Below are 16805 nucleotides of genomic sequence, written 5' to 3'. Positions count from 1 at the left end.
GCACCATTAAATGTACTTTTGAGTGATCAGGGACCTTTATATTCAGGGTTTGTTTGTTTTTTTAACTAATTTTATTTATTTATTTTGGTTGCGTTGGGTCTTCGTTGCTGTGCACACACTTTCTCTCGTTGTGGCGAGCGGGGGCTACTCTTCGTTGTGATGAGTGGGTTTCTCATTGCAGTGGCTTCTCTTGTTGCAGAGCACCGGCTCTAGGTGCGTGGGCTTCAGTAGTTATGGCTCACGGGCTCTAGAGCACAGGCTCAGTAGTTGTGGCTCACGGGCTTTGTTGCCCTGCGGCATGTGGGATCTTCCCAGACCAGGGATGGAACCCGTGTCCCCTGCATTGACAGGTGGATTCTTAACCACTACACCACCAGGGAAGTCCATTCAGGGGGTTTTGATGATGCTTGTTATGCAATATGTAAATGATTATTTTCTTGTTTTCCTTTAGAGTACAAGAAACTCGGTATATTTGCAATGAAAGGGAATGTGGTTTGATTTTAACAAAGAAATTATGTACTTTCCTCGATGTTAATTAACTCGAGTATTAATCGAGACTGAATTATTATTTAACTCTGCTGTAGCTAGTCAGGAAAATAAATTTCTAAATGTTTTGATATGCAACAAAGGCTTATGAATATTAGAGTCTGTGTGACTTGGGACAGCTAACAGAATCTTTCTGGGGTTCAATTTTCTTTCCTGTAAAAATGGGGACAATAATCACACCTGCCTTACAGAGTTTTTGTGAAGATCGAATTTTTTAAAAAGCAAATAATTTAAAAAATTTTTTCTGATATTTAAAATTGAAATATAGTTGATTTACAACATCATGTTAGTTTCAGGTGTACAACAGAGTGACTTAACATTTTTATAGATTATACTCCATTCAAAATCATCACAAAATAATGGCTATATTTCCCTGTGCTGTACAATACACTCCTGCAGCCTATCCACTTCATACATAGTAGTTTGTACCCTTCAATCCCATTCCCTGTCCTGCTTCCTCCCCATCCCCACTGGTAACCACTAGTCTGTTCTTTTTTTTTTTTTTAATCACTTTAAAATGTATGTTTTATTTTATTTTATTTTTTATTAGTTATCTGTTTTATACACATCAGTGTATACATGTCAATCCCAATCTCCCAATTCATCCCACCCCCACCACCACCACTCCCACCCCCAGCTTTCCCCCCTTGGTGTCCATACGTTTGTTCTCTACATCTGTGTCTCTATTTCTGCCTTACAAACCGGTTCATCGGTACCATTTTTCTAGGTTCCACATATATGTGTTAATATACGATATTTGTTTTTCTCTTTCTGACTTACTTCACTCTGTTTGACAGTCTCTAGGTCCATCCACGTCTCTACAAATGACCTGATTTCGTTCACTTTTATGGCTGAGTAATATTCCATTGTATATATGTACCACATCTTCTTTATCCAGTCATCTGTCGATGGGCATTTAGGTTGCTTCCATGACTTGGTTATTGTAAATAGTGCTGCAGTGAACATTGGGGTGCATGTGTCTTTTTGAATTATGGTTTTCTCTGGGTATATGCCCAGTAGTGGGATTGCTGGGTCATATGGTAATTCTATTTTTAGTTTTTTAAGGAACCTCCATACTGTTCTCCATAGTGGCTGTATCAATTTCTATTCCCAGCAACAGTGCAAGAGGGTTGCGCTTTCTCCACACCCTCTCCAGCATTTGTTGTTTGTAGATTTTCTGATGATGCCCATTCTAACCGGTGTGAGGTGATACCTCATTGTAGTTTTGATTTGCATTTCTCTAATAATTAGTGATGTTGAGCACTTTTCATGTGCCACTTGGCCATCTGTATGTCTTCTTTGGAGAAATGTCTATTTAGTTCTTCTGCCCATCTTTTGATTGGGTTGTTTGTTTTTTTAATATTGACCTGCATGAGCTGTTTATATATTTTGGAGATTAATCCTTTGTCCATTGATTCATTTGCAAATATTTTCTCCCATTCTGAAGGTTGTCTTTTCATCTTGTTTATAGTTTCCTTTGCTGTGCAAAAGCTTTGAAGTTTCATTAGGTCCCATTTGTTTATTTTTGTTTTTATTTCCATTACTCTAGGAGGTGGGTCAAAAAAGATCTTGCTGTGATTTATGTCAAAGAGTGTTCTTCCCATGTTTTCCTCTAAGAGTTTTATAGTGTCTGGCCTTACATTTAGGTCTTTAATCCATTTGAGGTTTATTTTTGTGCATGTGTTAGGAAGTGCTCTAACTTCATTCTTTTACATGTAGCTGTCCAGTATTCCCAGCACCACTTATTGAAGAGACTGTGTTTTTTCCATTGTATATCCTTGCCTCCTTTGTCATAGATTAGTTGACCATAGGTACATGGGTTTATCTCTGGGCTTTCTATCCTGTTCCATTGATCTATATTTCTGTTTTTGTGCCATTACCATACTGTCTTGATTACTGTAGCTTTGTAGTATAGTCTGAAGTCAGGGAGTCTGCTTCCGCCAGCTCCGTTTTTTTCCCTCAAGATTGCTTTGGCTTTTCAGAGTCTTCTGTGTCTCAATACAAATTTTAAGATATTTTGTTCTAGTTCTGTAAAACATGCCATTGGTAATTTGATAGCGATTGCATTGAATCTGTAGAGTGCTTTGGGTAGTATAGTCATTTTCACAATATTGATTCTTCCAATGCAAGAACATGGTATATCTCTTCATCTGTTTGTGTGACCTTTGATTTCTTTCATCAGTGTCTTTTAGTTTTCTGAGTACAGGTCTTTTACCTCCTTAGGTAGGTTTATTCCTAGGTATTTTATTCTTTTTGTTGCAGTGGTGAATGGGATTGTTTCCTTAATTTCTCTTTCTGATCTTTTGTTGTTAGTGTATAGGAATGCAAGAGATTTCTGTGCATTAATTTTGTATCCTGCAACTTTACCAAATTCATTGATTAGCTCTAGTAGTTTTCTGGTGGCATCTTTAGGATTATCTACATATAGTATCATGTCATCTGCAAACAGTGACAGTTTTACTCCTTCTTTTCCAATTTGTATTCCTTTTATTTCTTTGTATTCTCTGATTGCTGTGGCTAGAACTTCCAAAACTATGTTGAATAATAGTGGCAAGAGTGGACATCCTTGTCTTGTTTCTGATCTTAGGGGAAATGCTTTCAGTTTTTCACCATTGAGGATGATGTTTGCTGTGGGTTTGTCATATATGGCCCTTATTATGTCAAGGTAGGTTCCCTCTATGCCCACTTTCTGGGGAGTTTTTATCATAAACGGGTGTTGAGTTTGTCAGAAGCTTTTTCTCCATATATTGAGATGATCATATGGATTTTATTCTTCAATTTGTTAATATGGTGTAACACATTGATTGATTTGCATATATTGAAGAATTCTTGCATCCTTTGGATAAATCCCACTTGATCATGGTGTATGATCTTTTAATGTGTTGCTGGATTCTGTTTGCTAGTATTCTGTTGAGGACCTTTGCATCTATATTCATCAGTGATACTGGTCTGTAATTTTCTTTTTTTGTGATATCTTTTTCTGGTTTTGGTATCAGGGTGATGGTGGCTTCGTAGAATAAATTTGGGAGTGTTCCTTCCTCTGCAATTTTTTGGAAGAGTTTGAGAAGGATGGGTGTTAGCTCTTCTCTAAATGTTTGATAGAATTCACCTGTGAAGCCATCCAGTCCTGGACGTTTGTTTGTTGGAAGATTTTAATCACAGTTTCAATTTCATTACTTGTGATTGGTCTGTTCATATTTTCTATTTCTTCCTGGTTCAGTCTTGGAAGGTTATACCTTTCCAAGAATTTGTTCAATTCTCCCAGGTTGCCCATTTTATTGGCAGAGTTGCTTGTAGTATTTTCTTATGATGCTTTGTATTTCTGCAGTGTCCATTGTAACTTCTCCCTTTTCATTTCTAATTTTATTGATTTGAGTCCTCTTCCTCTTTTTCTTGATGAGCCTGACTAAAGGTTTATCAACTTTGTTTATCTTCTCAAAGAACCAGCTTTTTGTTTTATTGATCTTTGCTATTGTTTTCTTTGTTTCTATTTCATTTATTTCTGCTCTGATCTTCATGATTTCTTTCCTTCTACTAACTTTGGGTTTTGTTTGTTCTTCTTTCTCTAATTCCTTTAGGTGTAAGGTTAGATTGTTTATTTGAGATTTTTCTTGTTTCTTGAGGTAGGATTGTATTGCTCTGAATTTCCCTCTTAGAACTGCTTTTGCTGCATCCCATAGGTTTTGGATCGTCGTGTTTTCTTTGTCATTTGTCTCTAGGTATTTTTGATTCCCTCTTTGATTTATGCAGTGATCTCTTGGTTATTTAGTAACGTATTGTTTAGCCTCTATGTATTTGTGTTTTTTACATTTTTTCCCCCTGTAATTTATTTCTAATCTCATAACATTGTGGTCGGAAAAGATGCTTGATATGATTTCAATTTTCTTAAAATTGCTGAGGCTTGACTTGTGTCCCAAGTTTACTGAGGGTTGATTTGTGACTCCAGGATGTGATCTATCCTGGAGAATATTCCGTGTGCACTTGAGAAGAAAGTGTAATCTGCTGTTTTCGGATGGAATGTCCTATAAATATCAATTAAATCTATCTGATATATTGTGTCATTTAAAGCTTGTGTTTCCTTATTAATTTTCTGTCTGGATGATCTCTCCATTGGTGTAAATGAGGTGTTAAATTCCCATGCTATTATTGTGTTACTGTCGATTTCCTCTTTTATAGCTGTTAGCATTTGCCTTATGTATTGAGGTGCTCCTATGTTGGGTGCATATATATTTATAATTGTTATATATTCTTCTTGGATTGATCCCTTGATCATTATGTAGTGTCCTTCCTTGTCTCTTGCAACATTCTTTATTTTAAAGTCTATTTTAACTGATATGAGTATTGCTACTCCATCTTTCTTTAGATTTCCATTTGCATGGAATATCTTTTTTCATCCCCTCATTTTCAGTCTGTATGTGTCCCTAGGTCTGAAGTGGGTGTCTTGTAGACAGCATATATATGGGTCTTGTTTTTGTATCCATTCAGCAAGCCTGTGTCTTTTGGTTGGAGCATTTAATCCATTCACATTTAAGGTAGTTATCAATATGTGTGTTCCTATTATCATTTTCTTAATTGTTTTGGGTTTGTTTTTGTCGGTCCTTTTCTTCTCTTGTGTTTCCCACTTAGAGAAGTTCCTTTAGCATTTGTTGTAGAGCTGATTTTGGTGGTATTGAATTCTCTTAGTTTTTGCTTGTCTGTAAGCTTTTGTTTTCTGTGTCGAATCTGAATGAGATCCTTGCTGGCTAGAGTAATCTTGGTTGTAGCTTCTTCCCTTTCATCACTTTGAATGCATCATGCCACTCCTTTCTGGCGTGTAGAGTGTCTGCTGAGCAATCAGCTGTTAACCTTATAGGAGTTCCCTTGTATGTTATTTGCCGTTTTTCCTTTGTTGCTTTTAATAGTTTTTCATTGTGTTTAGTTCTTGTAAATTTGATTACTATGTGTCTCGGCATGTTTCTCCTTGGGTTTATCCTGCCTGGGGCTCTCTGCGCTTCCTGGACTTGCGTGGTTATTTCCTTTCCCATGTTAGGGAAGTTTTCACCTATAATCTCTTCAAATATTTTCTCGGGTCCTTTCTCTCTCTCTTCTCCTTCTGGGACCCCTATAATGTGGATGTTGGTGCATTTAATGTTGTCCCAGAGGTCTCTTAGGCTGTCTTCATTTCTTTTCATTCTTTTTTCTTTATTCTGTTCCACAGCAGTGATTTCCACCATTCTGTCTTCCAGGTCACTTATCTGTTCTTCTGCCTCAGTTATTCTGCCATTGATTCCTTCTAGTGTATTTTTCATTTCAGTTATTGTATTGTTCATCTCTGTTTATTTGTTCTTTAATTCTTCTAGGTCTTCGTTAAACATTTCTTGCATCTTCTCAATCTTTGCCTCCATTCTTTTCCCAAGGTCCTGGATCATCTTCACTATCATTATTCTGAATTCTTTTTCTGGAAGGTTGCCTATCTCCACTTCATTTAGTTGTTTTTCTTGGGTTTTATCTTGTTCCTTCATCTGGTACATAGTCATCTGCCTTTCATTTTGTCTATCTTTCTGTGAACGTGGTTTTCATTCCACAGGCTGCAGGATTGTAGTTCTTTTTGCTTCTGCTGTCTGCCCTCTGGTCAATGGGGTATCTAAGAGGCTTGTGCAGGCTTCCTGATAGGAGGGACTCTAATCTGTTCTTTATATCTGTAATTCTCTTTCTGTTTTGCTATTTTCATTTATTTGTTTTATTTTTTAGATTCTACATATAAGTGATAACATACAGTATTTGTCTTTCACTAAGCATAATACCTGCTAGGTCCATCCATGTTGTTTCAGATGCCAGAATTACATTCTTTTTAATGGCTGAGTAATATTCCATTGTGATATCTCTACCACATCTTCTTAGTCCAGTCTTCTGTTGATGGGCACTTGTGTTGCTTCCATGTCTTGGCTATCATAAATAGTGCTACTATGAACATTGGGGTGCACATATCTTTTCCAATTGGTGTTTTTGGTTTTTGTCAAATATATACCCAGGTGTGGAATTGCTGGGTCATATGGTAGTTCTATTTTTAGTTTTTTGAGAACCCTCCATGCTCTTTTCCACAGTGGCTGGCTGCACCAATGTACATTCCCACCACCAGTGTACTAGGGTTCCCTTATCTCCACATCCTTGCCAACATTTATTATTTGTTGTTTTTTGATGGTAGCCATTCTGACAGGTGTGAAGTGATAACTCATTGTGGTTTTGATTTGCATTTCTCTGATGTTTAGCGATGTTGAACATCTTTTAATGTGCCTGTTAGCCACCTGTGTGTCTTTTTTGGAAAAAATGTCTATTCAGGTCTTCTGCCCATTTTTAAATAGGGTTGTTTGAGTTTTCTTTTTTTAATATATATATTGAGTTGTATGAACTGTTTATATATTTTAATTATTAACCCCTTATCAGTAATATCCTTTGCAAATATTTTTTCCCATTAAGTAGTTTTTTTAACTTTTGCTGTGCAAAAGTTTTAAAGTTTAATTAGGCCCCATTTGTTTATTTTTAATTTTGTTTCTTTTGCATTAGGAGACAGATTCAAAAAAATATTGCTATGATTTATGTCAAAGAGTGTTATAACAGTGTTTTCTTCTGGGAATTTTATGGCTTCTGGTCTTACATTTAGGTCTTTAATCCATTTTGAGTTTATGTCTGTATATGGTATGAGAAAATGTTCTAATTTCATTCTTTTACATGGCTGTCCAGTTTTCTTAGCACCCCTTATTGTTTTTTCTCCATTGTTTATTCTTGCCTTTGTCATAGATTAATTGCTTATAAGTGCATGGGTTTATTTCTGGGCTCTGTATTCTGTTCCATTGATCTATGTGTCTGGTTTTGTACCAGGACCATGCTGTTTTGATTACAAAGCAGTATTATACTGCTTTGTAGCAAGTCTGAAGTCAGAAGCATGATACTTTCAGCTTTGTTCTTTTTTCTCAGGATTGCTTTGACCTTTCAGGGTATTTTGTGGTTCCATATAAATTCTAGGATTATTTGTTCTAGTTCTGTGAAAAAATGTCATGGGTATTTTCATAGGGATTGCATTAAATGTGTAGATTGTTCTGGGTAGTATGGACATTTTAACAATATTAATTCTTCCAATCCATGAACATGGGATATCTTTCCATTTATTTGTATTTTCAATTTCCTTCTTCAGTGTCTTAAAATTTTCAGAGTGTAGGTCTTTCACCTCCTTTGTTAAATTTATTCCTAAGTATTTTATTCTTTTTTATGCTATTATAAATTATAAATGGACAGTTTTCTTTAATTCTCCTTCTGATAGCTCATTATTAGTGTATAGCAAAACAACAGATTTCTGTATATCAGTCTTGTATCCTGCAAATTTACTGAATTCATTTATTAGTTCTGATAGTTTTTTGGTGGAGACTTTAGGGTTTTCTATGTATAGTATCATTTCATCTGCAAATAGTAACAGTTTTACTTTTTCCCTCCCAATTTGGATGCCTTTTATTTCTTTTTCTTGTCTGATTGCTATGGCTAGGACTTCCAAAACTATATTAAATGGAAGTGGCAAGAGTGGGCATTTTTGTCTTGTTCCTGATTTTAGAGGAAAAGGAAAAGCAAGTTATTTTTAACATTTTTTATACAGTCAAAGTTCATAATTATTAACCATTATTACTATTATTATTGTTATTATTTATGACATCAAATGAGATATGTGGTTTGTAAGCTGTAAGTGCCTTGTCAACTCTAACGAGGTGTATATACTAGTTTTAGTTTTAATATCTCTTTTGATTATATGATGGAAAAGCTAACTTATATGGGCACTGTAACTTTTTGAAAGCTGAGTATAAAACTTAGAAAACAGATGTTGCTACACAAGTAGATTAAAGGATTTGGGAATTGTCTTCCTCTTTTTTACTTTGAAGATAAAGTGAAAGCAGATGGAATTGAGTATGAAATTATTAATGAAATAAAATGAACTTAAGAAGTATATCTTGGATGATTTATATAGTCTCCCTAATTGTCATGCATGCCTCCAAATACTTTCCAGAGCTCCTTATTTAACACAGAGATGATTCAGGATACTTCCAGCCTTTGCTTTGTGTGAAAGGATCTTATCTTGTTACTGTCCATTATGGTCTGGTCCAGAGTAGAGTCTAACCCAGGTGGAGAGCCTTCAGCCTTTAGTATAACCTCTGGCCAGTTAAGTCAGTGTCTGGGTCTCAAGTTTCCCTTCGTGCAATGAGAGGGGAACTTTTTTCCCCTGCCTGCTGTGGATTTCAAAGTTTGAATGAGTGGGGCCTCATTCTGAGAAATCTGGAGACATGGCATATATAATATTGAATTGTTACTGATAGTAATAATACCATGTAAAGCCATTTTCAAGTTCTCTCTCCTTAATGAATTTGGGTGGCACTTTGTTTTTCTTCTCCCAGGGAGTACACCTGAGCTAGTTTCCATTCAGATCATACCTGCATCGAGTGTGCTCCTCCACCGGGCTGTTCTCAGTGGGGATCATCTCAGAGAGCAGCTCAGGCCCCGTTGACTCTAGATACTTCCACTCATGCTGTAGCTGAGAGCAACTAGACCTTTCTTTCAGAGCCTAACATTTTGGGTGCCTGTTTATAATGCCAGTGGCAGTTTGCATACTGATGTGGCCTCCGTGCCAGTAGCCAGATGTTCCTCCAAGTCCCAGAGTCTTCCTTTTACTCAACTCCACCCAGCTCTGGACTTGGCTGAATTTCTTTCCTAAAAGACAGAGACTCTTCTGTTTTGTTTACTCTTTAAGGATCAGGATTGAATAAATGCATTTCATTTTAAAAACTATATCATAAAAATTTTATTATATTAGGAAAGTCATACATATACTGAAGTCATAACTAAAGACCTCTGTTTGCCCTCTTGTTGGTTGGTGACACTGATCACAGTATTTCTAATAAGAGCTAAGTTAGTTTGTTTTTCACTTGTTTTTTAAGCTAACTTGATTATCCAACCTCTTTCCTCTAATGAAAGAGAATCCCTTTAAGAATCTAGAACTTCTAGTGTGAATACCTCCAGCAGGTTTGTTTGTATGGCAGATATGATGCTTTTATTTAATTTTCTTCCCAGAAGCAAAGAAAGAAAATGTTTCCTGTGACTTCTCCACTTTCCATATAAAGCCGTAAGTCCTTTCTGGCAACTACTGTGAAATCGTCGTTTTTGGTTTTTGTAGTAATCTTCATTGGCGTGAAATCTTCTTTGAACCTGATCATTCGGCAAGACTTGCTTGCTGTGAAAAGAACTTGGACTATCCACATATGCTATTATAGATATCATATCAATATTTTCCATCACTATTTAACGTTATCAGAAAAGACATGTCCTGCTGTCAGGCAGAGTGAGTCACAGTCAGGCTAACTTCTGAGACTTAAAATATTTCACTGTGTTTTCCTTCAAAATATTTGACGTGTCAGCTGAGAGGATATCAGGCCTTTATTCACGATTGGTTTGATTTAGACCAGTGCAATGATGGGTCCATATGTGCTTGCTGTGCTGTATCACTTATTAGCTGGTCTGCTTCATACAAGCTAAATACTTCTTTGGAAGAAAAGTTTTTTTGGATTTAGTTCTGTTTCTAATCCTGGATTAGTTGATGTCTCTCCTATCGAAAAACATCTGTTTTCTGTATTCTTTTTTCAAGGTTGAATCAATATTTCTCATTGACACCCTTTCATCCTTAAACAGTGTTGACCCTCCCAAATTGTATGAACTATCTGGCTTGAACCAAAGGGTGAAGTGCCTGAACTGATCTTGGAACCAATAAGAACCTGAAGCTCCTTCCTGGCCCCACCTGGGCTTTCTATAGTGGTAGTTCTCAGTGTGTGCCCTTCATCCCTCTTCTCTCAGTAACATCAGCATCACTTGGGAACTTGTTAGAAATGCAAGTTAGCAGGCCCAACCCATCACCTCGTAATTCAGCAAGTCTGGGGCCAGGCCCAACAATGTGTGTTTCAGCAAGCCCTCCAGGCAGTCTTGATGAGCAGTACAGTTGAAAGCAGTAAAGTTGATTATCCCCTTTCTTCTTTCTCTGACTCTTTCTTTTGCTTTCTTGATCCTCCTTCCCTTTCTCAAATCCCACTCTTCAAAAGAAACTGCTGTCAGATGTGTGTACCAGTGATTGAGACCTTTGTCTGTTTGCTTTGTGTGCCTTCCTTCTTGTTGGACCCTAGAAGACTCTGTCCCCTATCCTGGGAGATGGATTGAATTAACCTCCCCGGTTCTTCACACTTCCCTCTATCTGGGTGCTTTGGGGGTGCCTTCCCACATTGCCTCTGGGCTTGGTGTCATGATTCGCTTTGGCCAATGAGACAGTAATAAACAACACACATACAGAAGCTTAACAAACTCTTGATTGCCTCTGCTTCCTTTTTTATTCCTCTGCCTTTATGATGAGAAAATGCCTGGGTTAGCTGCTGGAGGATGATACCTAGTAGAGAACAGGGGAGTCTGCCAAGACCCCAGAGATTCTCAGAGCTGCCTGGCTGACCTGTGACTGACAGCAGACCCATGGGTGCATTCCCAGCCAATACCAAAAGAACTGCCTAGTCAACCGATAGGCTCCTTAGCAATAAAAAATGGTTGCTTTTTTTTTCCTAAGCCGCTGAGTTTTTGGGTAGTTTGTTACTCAGCAACAGCTAACTAATACACTATTAAAGGAATCTAATGCTTCAGCTAAGGGGAGAGGGCAACACAAAGACCCTTCTCAGTCTATCAGAAATTGTGTCCATAGCAGCTTGCAGGAATTGACCGCATCATTACGTATGGGCAAAACCCTAGCAAACTCTTGAGTCAAAATGAAAATTCGTAGCAGGTCTTTTTAAGTGGCTAGTTTGAATTCATTACTGTTAGAGAGTTTTCCTTTTTAAGCAAATTCTGAACATAGTTTTTCAGCCTTCTTTTTAATCCCTAGGGCCTGCCTTTGTCCTTTTTCCCTTCACACCCTTCCATCTATATTTCTTCTCTGCAAACATTCTGCTAACTTCACCAAAGGCCACCCAGTGAAATGAGATTTGCAGGGATACACTGGAGCAGAGTAAATCATCTTTCACAAGAAGGATGATTGCAAAAGTCATCTCCCATTTGGTTGAAGCAAATACTTGTATTTTGTAGCTATTTTACACTCTTGCTTTTGAAATCTCAAAGAGGGAAATTCCCCAAGTATTTTTATTAACTTAGAAATCCAGCTGAGAGTATTTTATTGTTCCGACAGCCTCCCTGCCTGGGGTTCACTCCTAGAGAACTTAATATCATCTGTTTTTAATATTTTGAGTCAATGATTGGTGTTTTATTTTGGTGGATAGAATATTGCATCTTAGCTAAAAATCTAATACTTATTTTAGTTGAAAAATTCTTATGAGGACATGAAATTTTAACTAGACTCTTTAAACTCAGTCATCCGTGACCCCTTACTTAGGAGTCAACCTGGTTTTTCAAGTAGTTCTCCCTAGAGGGCGCCATATGCTCACTTCACAACTTGGTCTGGAAAGGTTGGCTGCCGGCCTGTAATATCATGTGAAGTTGAAGTCGTTTAGGTTAAAACATTGGAATCTTTTAGTAAATCTACCAGCAGTGGAGACTTCATTTTAACATGATGAATGCATAATTTACTGATGCATTTTGTTTAGGCATTATGGCAAATGAGACACAGTCTATGGAAGGAGACGATAGTGTTTATTTGGCGTGTTTGTGGTTGTCAGCGAGTTCTGGTCCACCTCTGTGGAATATTATGGACAGCTGGTGGAGAACTGGCTAGAATACTGAGTAGGACTGAGTGGACCTGTGCTCTCATAATTTCTGTGTCGCTTACAGAAGGTACTTACCCCATTTGTACTTCAGAGTCCTCATTTGTAAGATTAGAGAGCTGCTCTTGTTTTTCTTCACAATCCCACTAGCTTTGTGACAGGAACTTTGGTACATAACAATAGTTCTGTACAGTTTGGTAGGGGAAGTGATACGATAACTGCTAATTCTAAGGAAATTTAGGTAGTTACCCGGTGAAATTTTGGTCAGCCTACAGAAAATATCTAAAATTTTGAGAAAAGAATTATGGCTTGATAATTGAAAACCATAAATGCTAATAAATATGTTTTTATGTCTCTTCTTAAAGCATGAATATTTTCATAAAGTCAGCATAAGGTATTGGTTTAATAACTGGCTCGGAAGAACAAGTGTCAACTAGCCAAGATCTATCACCATGTGTGACAAAGGGTCTTCACTCAAGAAACAGTTGTTGAATAAATGGCAAGATGGCTAATTTCATTTTTGGTACAGCTTTTATTTCTAGAATATTCTTTATTATATTGAGTCAGAATTGATCTCTATGAACTTCCAGCAGTGGCTTTAAATCTACTCCTTTGGGTTGTATTGAGCATATTGTATTTGCTATACACGGAGAGTTACTTTTATTTTTTTCCCACCCCACTACTAAAATAGTTGGAGGGTAATAGAGTTTCTGAAAGCATGGGATGCATATCACTGGCCATACCCATAATTAGGCATAATTCTTTTTATACGGCCATTTTTAAGTTTTAGGTAATAATTCTCTTACCTGGTATAGTTACATCTTTTCAAAGCTAATCATCATCTTCAGAACTTCCTTATACGTGTTTTTTTCAATGTCTTCATCACTCTCTTCTAATGAGTCCTGGTTTGTTTGTATCCTTCCTACATGTCACCAAGAACTGAGCAGTTTTCAATGTTTCTTCAATGCTAAGAAAACCAGGATTACCTTCACCTTGATTCTAAATACAGTTTTTCTGCTGATACAACTTAACGTTACATTCTTCACCACATGTTGGTTCATACTAATACCCAAGTCTTTTTCATGATTGTGTTGTTAAATCACATCTCTATATCATTGTGATTTTTTAAAGATTTAAATCAAGATCTTTTAATCTTCTTTGAAGTACATCTTCTTAGACTTAGCCTGCATGTGGGAACATTTTGGATTCTGGGTATGTCCATCTACTAATTACTTCTGCTTCTACTTCATATCATCTACAACAATACTGGCCCCATGACCTAGTCACATGTTTCATTTGTGCATGTGTCTAATTTAACAGAGCTAAGAGAGCAGTGATGCTCACTGCTAGAAACCACGCTCCAGGATGTCAACAAAAAACATCTTTGAAGTCTTGTCAGATGCCTTTATAAGATTCATTCCATCATTGTATCTCAGGCCCAAGTAAAAAGAAACAAAATTATTATTGTGACCTGATTTGATGTAAGTGATCTATCTATATTGACTCTTCATGACCACCTTTTCCTTTCCCAAGAGCCGACAAACCATCCTGTTAATATCCACTTTAGAAATTTGCTGGAAATAAACATAAAATAAGATGTTGGATAGCAGAATGCACCTCACGTTCCTTTTATGAATTTTGTGATGCATTTGTGCATCTCAAATCTTCTGGCCTGTCCATACATCCACAGAGCCCCTGATGGAAGTTGAGTGAGTTCTTTCAAAACACCACAAAGTAATTTCATGGGCTTGAAGTTTGAGTCTTCAGAGCTATTGTTGAGGGCTTCATTTTCTCCTTATCAAGGTTCATTTACCATTTTTAAGCACAGATCACTGATGTTGAGAAGATAGAGGCAATATGAAAGATGAACTTTGATATCTATCAGTATTTTTCTTCAGCTCTAAGCAGCAGGTCTATCCCTTCCTTGTTGCTTCTCTTTCCAAATGTAAATTTAAACTATCAATAGTTGGGAAATATCCTCAAATGACTCATGTTGGAAGGTGTGTGATGGGCATAACAGGAGGAATAGAAAGGCATGCAGAAGAGAGAAATAACTTTGGTCACAGGGCCTCAGGAAATCTACTTTTTGAACTGGTCTTGGAAAAAATAAGTGGGATTTTGACTGAAAGGACTCAGAAGTAGTCTAAGTGGGAAAAGTGATAGGAGCAAAAACATAAATGGGACAGTGCTTAAATATTTAAGAAGTAGCTAAGAAACTGTTAATTTACCTAGTAGATAAGAGCTGGATTAACAAGGGCCTTGTGGATTGTAACTCAGTTGGATCATCTAATGGAGTTAAGGAAGGTTTTAGAGGTTTCAACTAAAGCTGTGATATGAGTGAATTAGTAAACTTAACCTGAAAGACTGAAAAATTGCAGTTAGAAAAACCACTAGGGAATTTTATAGTAACCCATGCCACTCCAACTAAGATTGCCGTAAATGGAAAGGATAGAAACAGTCCATAAAGCAGAGATAGGGAGAAAAATGAAGATGGATTTCACATTAATCAAATATTTAAAGTATACATATATTGTATTTGTTCTGTTTTGAAAAATTACTTTACTGATCCCCCCTACCCCGAAATGTTAGTGCTCTATCCCAAGGTGTGAAATGCATACCAGTGATCATTTGCAAGATTATTTTAGGTGGTTTCCCACACAGCTTTAAATAACATTGAATCATACTGTGAAAAAGGTATTTTCTTTTTTTTTTTTTGACATCTTTATTGAAGTTGCTTTACAATGAGGTGTTAGCTTCTGCTGTATAACAAAGTGAATCAGCTATACATAAACATATATCCCCATATCTCCTCCCTCTTGCGCCTCCCTCCCACCCTCCCTACCCCACCCCTCTAGGTGGTCACAAAGCACCGAGCTGATCTGCCTGTGCTATGTGGCTGCTTCCCACTAGCTATTTTACATTTGGTAGTGTATATATGTCCATGCCACTCTCTCATTTTGTCCCAGCTTACCCTTCCCCTTCCCTGTGTCCTCAAGTCCATTCTCTATGTCTGCGTCTTTATTCCTCTCCTGCCCCTAGGTTCTTCAGAACCTTTTTTTTTTTTATTCCATATATACGTGTTAGCATACGGTATTTGTTTTTCTCGTTCTGACTTACTTCACTCTGTATGACAGAATCTAGGTCCATCCACCTCACTACAAATAACTCAATTTCGTTTCTTTTTATGGCTGAGTAATATTCCACTGTATATATGTGCCACATCTTCTTTATCCATTCATCTGTAGGTGGACACTTAGGTTGCTTCCATGTCCTGGTTATTGTAAATAGAGCTGCAGTGAACATTGTGGCACATGACACTTTTTGCATTATAGTTTTCTCAGGGTATATGCCCAGTAGTGGGATTGCTGGGTCATATGATAGTTCTATTTTTAGTTTTTTAAGGAACCTCCATACTGTTCTCCATAGTGGCTGTATCAATTTATATTCCCACCAGCAGTGCAAGCGGGTTCCCTTTTCTCCACACCCTCTCCAGCATTTATTGTTTGTAGATTTTTTGATGATGGCCATTCTGACTGGTGTGAGGTGATACCTCATTGTAGTTTTGATTTGCATTTCTCTAATGATAAGTGATGTTGAGCATCCTTTCATGTGTTTGTTGGCAATGTGTATATCTTCTTTGGAGAAATGTCTATTTAGGTTTTCTGCCCATTTTTGGATTGGGTTGTTTGTTTTTTTGATATTGAGCGGCATGAGCTGCTTGTAAATTTTGGAGATTAATCATTTGTCAGTTGCTTCATTTGCAAATATTTTCTCCCATTCTGAGGGTTGTCTTTTGGTCTTGTTTATGGTTTCCTTTGCTGTGCAAAAGCTTTCAAGTTTCATCAGGTCCCATTTGTTTATGTTTGTTTTTATTTCCATTTCTCTAGGAGATGGTTCAAAAAGGATCTTGCTGTGATGAATGTCATAGAGTGTTCTGCCTAGGTTTTCCTCTAAGAGTTTTATAGTGCCTGGCCTTACATTTAGATCTTCAATCCATTTTGAGTTTATTTTTGTGTATGGTGTTAGGGAGTGTTCTAATTTCATTCTTTTACATGTAGCTGTCCAGTTTTCCCAGCACCACTTATTGAAGAGACTGTCTTTTCTCCATTGTATATTGTTGCTTCCTTTATCAAAGATAAGGTGACCATATGTGTGTGGGTTTAACTCTGGGCTTTCTATCCTGTTCCCTTGATCTATATTTCTGTTTTTATGACAGTACCATACTGTCTTGATTACTGTAGCTTTGTAGTATAGTCTGAAGTCAGGGAGCCTGATTCCTCCAGCTCCATTTTTCGTTCTCAAGATTGCTTTGGCTATTCGGGGTCTTTTGTATGTCCATACAAATTGTGAAATTTTTTGTTCTAGTTCTGTGAAAAATGCCATTGGTAGTTTGATAAGGATTGCATTGAATCTGTAGATTGCTTTGGGTAGTATAGTCATTTTCACAATGTTGATTCTTCCGATTCAAGAACATGGTATATCTCTCCATCTGTTTGTATC

At 37.1% G+C, this 16805-nt stretch overlaps 1 protein-coding gene across 1 annotated transcript in view; it reads left to right on the top strand.

Moving 5' to 3' along the window:
* Positions 1-16805, top strand: part of DOCK10 (dedicator of cytokinesis 10) — a 279468-nt gene that overhangs the window by 29368 nt on the left and 233295 nt on the right. The window lies entirely within an intron of this gene.

Source organism: Eubalaena glacialis, chromosome 1 (assembly GCF_028564815.1).
Source record: "Eubalaena glacialis isolate mEubGla1 chromosome 1, mEubGla1.1.hap2.+ XY, whole genome shotgun sequence".
Classification (NCBI taxonomy): Eukaryota; Metazoa; Chordata; class Mammalia; order Artiodactyla; family Balaenidae; genus Eubalaena; species Eubalaena glacialis.
Note: the sequence above shows the minus strand (reverse complement) of the source record. Positions and strands in the feature narration are given on the sequence as shown.